Here is a 9461-nt window from a genome sequence, read left to right as displayed (position 1 = left end):
GCTTCCCCCCCCCCCCCCGCTTTTCCCTTGCTTAAGAAGTTATAGGCCAGGTGCAGTAGCTCATGCCTACAATCCTAGCAATTTGGGAGGCTGAGGAGGGAGGATTGTTTGAGACCAGGGATTTGAGACCAGCCTGGGTCACACAATGAGACCCTGTCTTTATTTTTTGGAGTCAGAGTCTCATTCTGTCGCCCAGGCTGGAGTGCAATGGCATACTCACGATTCAGAGCAGCCTCAACCCCCTGGGCTCAAGCGGTCCTTCCGCCTCAGCCTCCCAAGAAGATAAGACTACAGGCACCACACCCGGCTATTTTCGCTATGTTGCCCAGGCTGGTCTCGAACCCCTGGGCTCAAGTGATCCTCTCATCTGAGCCTCCTAAAGTGCTGGAAAGATGGTGTGAGCCACCCCACCGGTCTGTGTTTTTACTTGCTGACTCAGGGGACCCTGAAGACAAAGGCCAGAGGAAGGACAGGAGTGACCATCTCCCTGCCCCCACCTCTGCTGTCTGAGTCACCTTGGTGTGAGCAACTGGCAATTGTCCAGTTCCTGAGGGCTGTCCTCCTCCCCCTCCTCCTCCTCTGTCCTCCTCTTCCAGACCCTGACTGGTGTCCCTGGCTCTGCCCAGGCTCGTCCCCCTGCCCCCAGGAGGACCCAAGGAGGCCTAAGGGGTCGGCTCATTACAGGAGCCCTGGCTCGTTGCAAGAGACCACCTCCCACCCGCCACTGCATGAGCTCAGAGAGAGTCACACAGTCACGAGGAGGCTTTTCTGGACTCCCGAAGGGTGGGAGAGGAGAGAGGGATGGGGACCAGGAGGCCAGGTGGGAAGGGGGCATTTGGGAAGAGTGTCCTCGGGGAGACCTTGGGGATGTTAAGCTGTTCCAGAAAGTTCACCTGGAAGAGGGGCTGGTGTTCAAGGCGCCCACATCACAGGAGAGGAAACAGGCTGGGGAGGCTGAGACCAAGGGCTCCCGGCTGGAGGGCTTGTCAGTGGCCAGTGCCCACGTGGGCTCCAGGTCTGGGCGGGGTGGCTCCCAGTCTTGTGGCCAAGGCCCTGGGCCTGGAAGGGGCCTGGGCTTTGTTTAATGCTCTGCTACTGTCTGGACGTTCTTAATGCTTCTGGAACAGTGGAGCCCATATTGTCATTTGTCCTGGATCCTGCAAATTATATAGCCTGTCCCAGGCTATGCTCAGTCCCTGTCTCCCAGGGAAATATACACTGTAAAGTACAATGTATATTCCCAGGAGTTCCTACCTCTTAAAGACCAGACGGATTAGGGATGGAAATGCTTGGTCAACTGGAAATGTTCAAAAAGCAGCAGGCATTTTAGTTCAAGAAGGAGCTGAGAGGCTGGCACGATGGCTCACGCCTGTAATCCCGGAACTTTAGGAGACCAAGGCAGGAGAAATGCTTGAACCCAGGAGTTCAAGACCAGCCTGGACAACCTAGGCAACACAGCGAGACCTTGTCTCTACAAAAAAATTTTTAAAAGTAGCCAAGCAGTACTGTAATCCCAGCTACTTGGGAGACAGAGGCAGGAGGATTGCGTAAGCCCAGGAGGTCATGGTTTTGGTGACCTGTGATCATGCCACTGCACTCCAGCCTAGGTGACAGAATGAGATGCCAACACACACACACACACACACACACACACACACACACACACACACACACAGGAGCTGAGGCTGGATGTGGTGGCTCACGCTTATAGTCCTAACACTTTGAGCTACTGTCCCTGGCTAATGACTGTTTGTAACAAAGTATCACATGCAAATGTATTTTAACCCAAGTATAACACAAAGCAGCAGGCAGGTGGCAGGTGCAGGTGGACACAGTCCACACCTTCCCACAAGCCTGGCTGGGGGCTGGGGTCAGAGCAGCGGGGCCCCTTCCCTGCCTGCTGAGCTTGGATTCTAGCACTCCCTTGGCCAGCAGGGTGACCTCAGTTTATTTCCCAGACCTTAGATGCTCTCACCTGTGGGCACACTGTACTCCCTGCCTTCCCAGGTACTCAAGAAGATTGAATGGGTCAAACACCTTCATGAAGAGCCTGGCACATAGTAGCTCCTCAATAAACTGTCACTCCTCTGATCTTTGAAGGAATTGAGACAAACAAATTGTATTTATTCAGGACAAAGCAATTCATTCTCTGATTAAACTTTTCAAAATCAAGGATCTAGCCGGGCTCGGTGGCTCAGCCTGTAATCCTGCGCCTTTGGGAGGCTGAGGTGAGTGGATTGCCTGAGCCCATGGGTTCGAGACCCGCCTGGGCAGTGAGACCTCATCTCTACAATAAATCAAAAAAAAAAAATCAGCTGGGTGTGGTAGCGCATGCCTGTAATTCCAGCTACTTGGAAGGCTGAGATGGAAGGATCACTGGAGCCCGGCAGGTTGAGGCTGCAGTGGCTGGGAGCGGCCACTGCACTCCAGTCTGGGCGACCAAGTGAGACTCCAACTCAAAAAAAAAGAAAAAAATCAAGGATCTAAGCCGGGCACAGTGGCTCATGCCTGTAATCCCAGCACTTTGGGAGGTGGAGGTGAGAGGTTTGCCTGAATCCAGGAATTCGAGACCAGCCTGGGCCACTTGGTGAGACCTCGTCTCCACAATAAATAAAAAAATTAACCAGGTGTGGTGGTGCAGGCCTGAAGTCCCAACTACTCGGGAGACAGAGGCAGAAGGATCGCCTGAGCCCAGCAGGTTGAGGCTGTAGTGGCTGGGAGCGTGCCCGTGCTCTCCAGCCTAGGTGACAGAGTGAGACTCCGACTCAAAAATAAAAATAAAAATCAAGGAGCTAAAATCTGATCCCAGTAGAGCAGAAAAGAAAAAGACTTCACCAAGTCACAGGCGGACTCAGGCCCTCTAAATCCTCCCCCGCTCCTTCAGGCTACGGCCCCCTCCCCACCATGCCTCCTTCTGAAGCTGAGGCTCATAGAGGCTGTTCCCTCCAAGGGGTCCCGCCCTGCCGGCGCTGCAGCCCACCACTGTCACCGGCAGCGGAAGGGCCGCCTGGCTGCAGGGCCCAGGCTGTCAGAGGAGCCGGAAGGGAGGGAGCGAGAGTCAGGGCTGGGCCTTGGGCGCAGAGTTCTTACCACCTCATGGCAGAGAATGACCTCCATGTCACAGACTTACGAGGTGCAGGCCCCCAGTTGGGAAGCAGTGGTGTCTGAGTGGGTCTGGGTCCCAGCGGGCCGGGCCCCACAGCTTTTGTGCACCCTATGCTGGCTCAGTTCCCTCCTGATCCACCCTCACACTCTTCCGGGCCACGTGGGCTCCCCACGCCCTTCTCCAGGTGGGCCCCGTGAGTCAGGAAAGGTCTGCTCCACGTGACATTTATAAACTCAGCTCCTCCGAGACTCAGTTTCCTCATCTGTCAACAGGGTACACGGGAACCCCCGCACACCCTCACACAGTCACACGGGGTTCAAATGGGATGACAGATGCAAAGAAATCTTGTAAATGGGGCGGAGGGGTGGTGGTGTGGTTTAAAAACAAGAGGAGTCATTTTTAGGACATCAAAGGGGTTCTTCTCGTTAACCTGGTGACCTGCCTCAGAAGCAGTGGGCTGGGGGTTGGTGAGGAAACTGTCCTCCCCAGATGGCCCCCAGAGGCCAACACAGGGTTGCTTCCAGGAACCCAGAGAGCAGCAGAGAGGAGAAGGCAGCTGCAAAGAGGTCAGGAGGAGAGGAAGGAACTGACCCCGGGGCCCCTTTCCTGGTCACGAGCCACCTTCACACCCCTCATCTCTCAGCTTAAGCCTCGAAAGCCCTGGGATGGAGGGAGGGCCAGGAATATGATTCTTTCCATTTTACGTATGTATGTATGCATTTATTTATTTGAGTCGGAGTCTCACTGTGTCGCCCAGGCCGGAGTGCAGTGGCATGATCACGGCTCATCACAGGCTCGACCTTCTGGACCCAGGGGAGCCTCCCGCGTCCACCTCCCAAGGTGCTGAGACTACAGGAACATGCCACCACAGCCGGCTAGTTTTTTAATTTTCTTGTAGATATGAGGTCTCACTATGTTGCCTAGGCTGGTCTCGAATTTCTGGGCTCAAGCTTCAGCCTCCCAAAGTGCTGGGAGGACAAATATGAGCCACTGCACTCAGCGACTCTTTCCATGTTAAAGGGGACAAAACCAGCCGAGAGGGGTGGCTCATGCCTGTCCTCCCAGCACTTTGGGAGGCGGAAAACTGAGGCCCAGAAGGGAGTCAAGGTCCCCCGATGGGTTAGCAGAGAAACAAGTACCTAAATCCAGGAGGGTTCCGTGTATTTAAAAAGTAGATTCTGGCCAGACTCGGTGACTCAGCCTGTAATCCCAGCACTTTGGGAGGCCGAGGCGAGCGGACTCCCTGAGCCCACGGGTTTGAGACCAGCCCAGGCAACTTGATGAGACCTTGTCTCCACAATAAATCAAAAAATTAACCGGGCGTAGTGGTGTGCACCTGTAGTTCTGGCCACTTGGAAGGCTGAGGTGGAAAGATCGCCAGAGTCCAGCAGGCCGACGCTGTGGTGGCCATGAGGGTACCACTGCACTCCAGCCTGGGCGACAGAGTGAGACTCCAACTCAAAAAATAAAAATAAAAAATAAAAAGTAGGTCCTAGCCGAGTACAGTGGCTCATGTCTGTCATTCCAGTTCTTTGGGAGTCTGAAGCAAGGGGATTGCCTGAGCCCAGAAATTCGAGACCAGCCTGGACAACTAGATGAAGCCTTGTCTCTACAATAAATAAGAAAATTAGGCCGGGCTCGGTGGTTCAGCCTGTAATCCCAGCACTTTGGGAGGCCGAGATGAGTGGATTGCCGGAGCCCGCGGGTTCGTGACCCACCTGGGCAACTTGGTGAGACCTCATCTCTACAATAAATCAAAAAATTAGCTAGGCGTGGTAGCGTGTGCCTGTAGTTCCAGCTACTTGGAAGGCTGAGGTGGAAGGATCGCCGGAGCCCAGCAGGTCGAGGCTGCGGTGGCCGGGAGTGGCCACTACACTCCAGTCTGGGCGACAGAGTGAGACTCCAACTCAAAAAAAAAAAAAGAAAATTAGCTGGGTGTGGTGGTGCGTACCTGTAGTCCCAGCTACTTGAAAGGCTGAGGTGGAACAGTTAGCCTGAGCCCAACAGTTAGAGGCTGTGGTGGCTGTGATCATGTCACAGCACTCCAGCCTGGGCAACAGAGTGAGACTCCAACTCAAAAAAAATAATAAATAATAAAACTGTTTCCCCAAAATGTTGCCAAACAGAGCTGGCTTCTGTGTCTGATCATTACCAACGGGTTTCTCATGGATGTAATTGTCCAGAAAAACAGAGGAAAATTGATAGGCGTATCCTTGTCGAAATCTCCCATCGTGACAGCCTGTCCTATGCTTTTCAGGACATTTGGCACCCCTGACCTGCCATCCACCAAATGCCCGAGCCCCAGTCTTGTGACAACCAGAGATGGCAACAGCCTCATAAATGTCAAAAATGTCCCCTAGAGGGCGGTGGCGTTGCTGTTCGGAGCCCTGTTCAGCCCCTCTCAGCGCCTGCTATTGAACTTGACTCTGTTGTTGATGTTGTTTGGCATCAGGATTCAGAGATCTGTGACCCTCTCAAGGCTGCGTGGACATGTCCCATGGAGATACTGTCAGGCACTTAGTTCCCTCCGAGGGACACTCTGCTATGAGCCAGGCTGCCATGAAGAAGGCTATTCAGACGTCATGTCATGCCTGTGCAGGCAGACGACTAGAATAATCAGGTTTTCTTGAGTCAGGCTCTCACTCTGTGGCCCAGGCTGGAGTGTGGTGGCATGATCACAGATCAGCGCAGCCTCAACCTCCGGGGCTCAGGTGATCTTCCCACCTCAGCCTCCTGAGTAACTGGGATTACAGGTGTGCAATAGTATGCCTGGCTAATTTTTTTATTTTCTAGAGATGAAGTCTTGGTTATGTTGCCCAGGTTGGTTTTGAACTCCTGGGTTCAAGCGATCCTCCCGACTCGGCCTCTTAAAGTACTGGGATTACAGATGTGAGGTACAGTGACTGACGAACTAGAGGAATTCTTAGAAGTGGCCTGGCTGGATCAAGGGTTGGGACATTTCTAATTTTTGGTTTCCTTGTTTTTTAGCTGGAGTCTCACTCTGTCACCCAGGCTGGAGTGCAGGTGGCACGCTCACGGCCACTGCAGCCTCGACCTGCTGGGTTCAGGTGATCCTTCCGCCTCAGTCTTCCAGATAGCTGGAACTACAGGCGTGCGCCACCATGCCCAGCTAATTTTTTGGTTTATTGTAGAGATGAGGTCTCACCAAGTTACCCAGACTGGTCTCAAACCCATGGGCTCAGGCAATCTCTCACCTCCACCTCCCAAAGTGCTGGGATTTCAGGCGTGAGCTACAGTGCCCAGCCCATTTCGAATTTTTATAGTTATGGCCACAAACTGCCTTTCACAGAGGCACATGGACCCACACTCCCCTGGCAGGGCAGATCTCTGGGAGGCCATTCTGGAAAGGCTTAGCCAGGACCCCTCCCCTGGGGGGGGCGGCCGCCTCCTCGGGCCACACGCAGGGTCCCCCCATGAAGCCTTGGGTGTCCAGAAACACCCAACCCACCTTCTCAGGCCATTCAGGTGGGGAGGCAGGAAGGACTTTCTGCAGCTGGGCTGGCCCCAGCTTTGAGATATATATGTGTAGATAGATAGATAGATAGATAGATAGATAGATTATCTATATAGATAGATAGTTAAATCTTCAAAACAAAGACAGCTTTTTCTGATTCTGCAAGTAATACATATATATTAAGGGGGATCTCTTTCCCCACCGACCTTTTCTTCTAAAAACTTCAGAAAAGTCGCAAGAAGGGTACAACAAGTGCCCATACTCCCTCCCCTTGACTCAACAGTTGTTAGCGTTTTGCTACACTGGCCCTCTCCCTCTCTCTCTCTCCCTTTTTACCTCTCTCTGTTGCCCAGACTGGAATCAGTGGCACGATCACAGCTCACTGCAGCCTTGACCTCGTGGGCTCAGGTGATCCTCCTGCCTCAGCCTCCCGAGTAGCTGGAACTACAGGCCCATGCCGCCACACCAGCTAATTTTTTTTTAAAGTTTTGCAGAGACGGGGGTCTCACTGTGTGGCCCAGGCTCATCTCCCTCTCTGCTGAGCCATTTGAGACTCGACTCTGTTGCAGACATAGTAACACTCCATTCACCTGAAACACTGCAGGGTCTTTCCTAAGAACAAAGGTATTTTCCTACAAACCACATGTGGTCATCACACTCAAGGCCTTCCACATGGATACAGTCGAGTCTACCACCCCGAACTCAGGGCCTGGAATCTAATCAAAGATCAGCCTGTGCATGTAGCCATGGGCCGGGATTTGGACTTCTCACGGTTCTGCAGCTCTGGGTCCTGCATCTTTCTGGGAGGCCACTTTGGATGGGGACATGCCAGCCCTGGCCTCGGAGGCGCTGCTGGGGCCCGGCCAATGGATGGGTCCCTGAGGCCTCTTCACTCCAGAGATGTCTTCCTAGGCCCTGGGGTGCAAGCAGGAGGGTTCACTGCCCCCGCCCAGGGCTCACCCCAGAAGAACTCAGCCTCATAACAAACTGCTCCTGGGGTATTGGGTATGGGCCTGACCATCAGCCAGCCACCCCACGGCCGGTGCTGTCTCCCCACTTTTACCGTCGAAAGGAGGAGCTTCTGTCTTTCCAAGAGGGGGCTGCTGAGGGCCAGGCTGCCTCTGGGGCCTGGCTAAGCAGCCATCTCCTCTTCGGGTCTCCAGGCTTGCTCCTCTGGATGGGCCTGTCTAGCTGGGGTTCCATGAACAGCCCAAGACTCCTCCCCAACCCTTCAGTCATCACGGACCTCTTGGGGAACGCTTTCACCAGGTCTAGGGGGCTTCAGTGCCCATGGATGACCTGTCCCACACGGGGCTTTGGTCACGGCAGGGAGGCCCCCTTGTTTTCTAAAAGCACCTACATGTGGGAGAAGGCAGGGACCCAGATCCACTCAGCTTTGGGCTGCTGTCAGGGGCCACAGAACCGTTTCTTAACGCTTCCTGTAACTTCCACGGACATAATTTTAGCTAAGAGTCCAAGTCAGGCAGGACAGGAGACACAAGACTTATTTTCACATAAGGTGAGTTGACAAATCTCAAAAAGCGTCCGTCCCATTTAAGATCATCACAAGAGGGAAACCAGACATGGAGTTCAAGCCCCTCATGCTACCGTTGGGGAAACTGAGGCTCAGAGGTGACTCCTGGCTGTGCTACAGTGCTCTTGTGACCTTCGCTATGACGTAAGAAGTTCCTTTTAGCCGGGCGCAGTGGCTCATGCTGGTCATCCCAGCGCTTTGGGAGGTGGAGGAGAGAGGACTGCTTGAACTCAGGGGTTCGAGACCAGCCTGGGCAACTTGACAAGACCTCGGCTCTACAATAAATCAAAAAGTTAGCTGGGCGTGGTTGGCGGTGAGTGCCTGTGGTTCCAGCTACTTGGGAGGCTAAGGAAGGATCGCCTGAGCCCAGCAGGTGTAGGCTGCAGTGGCCGTGAGCGTGCCACTGCACTCCAGCCTGGGCAACAGAGTAAGACTCCAACTCAAAAAAAAAAAAAAAGTTTACACGTGGCTGCATATGGGAGGCAGAGATGGGACCAGAACCCAGGAACCTTCTGTGCGGCACGTCCTGGCCAGCAACCAATAGAAACAACACAGTAAGGTAACGATGGTATGATGGTGACCGCCATCATCGTTGTCGTCATAAAATGCCTACAGCATGCAGCCAGGTCGCCAAGCAGCCAGGTCGGCCAAGCCCGGCACCGCGGGAAGTCCTGGAGCTGAGTGCATAATCACCACCACAGGCTCATGTTACAAATGGAGAAACCGGCTCTAGAGGTGTCAAGACACTTGCTAGGAAGAGGCAGCCGATGAGAAGCCCCGGCGAGCTCTGACCTTGGGGCAGCAAGGGGCGCACTCGAGCAGGACGGCTGAGGACCCAGGGAGCGGGAGCCTCCCTGGTCAGGCAGGTGGGGCTCGGATCCTGACTCGCATTTAAGTGGCCGGGGGCGATTCTGACCTCCAGGGCCTCCCTTTTCTCACCTGTAAAATGGGAGATTGGGATGGGGGGGTCTGGGTTCTACTCCACGCTAGGAAGGTCACCGCACACAAGGACCTCAATCTCCTCCTCTGGAAAATGGGGAGAATGATCTCTTAGCTGTCGGCCATAAAACTGTTCGATAAACCACATTTTAGGCTCTTGCCAGATCCGACAGTTTGTAAAAGGACTCTGTGTTATTTTTTTAACACGGCTGGAGCGGGGAAGGGACCGAAAGGGCCCTTTCGACCAGCGGCCACCGTACAGGACGCCGACTGCACGCGCCCGCCCGCCCGCTGGGGCTTCCGCGCCGCGAGGAGCCTTTTTCCAGGGAAAGCTCACAGTTGGCCCCTCGGCGTCCACGTGCTGCGACGGCGGGCGGGGCGGCCCCAGCCCGGACGCGACCAGTCGA

This window comes from Carlito syrichta, unplaced genomic scaffold (genome assembly GCF_000164805.1).
Source record: "Carlito syrichta isolate Samal-C Ts95f unplaced genomic scaffold, Tarsius_syrichta-2.0.1 Scaffold144209, whole genome shotgun sequence".
NCBI lineage: Eukaryota > Metazoa > Chordata > Mammalia > Primates > Tarsiidae > Carlito > Carlito syrichta.
Note: the sequence above shows the minus strand (reverse complement) of the source record.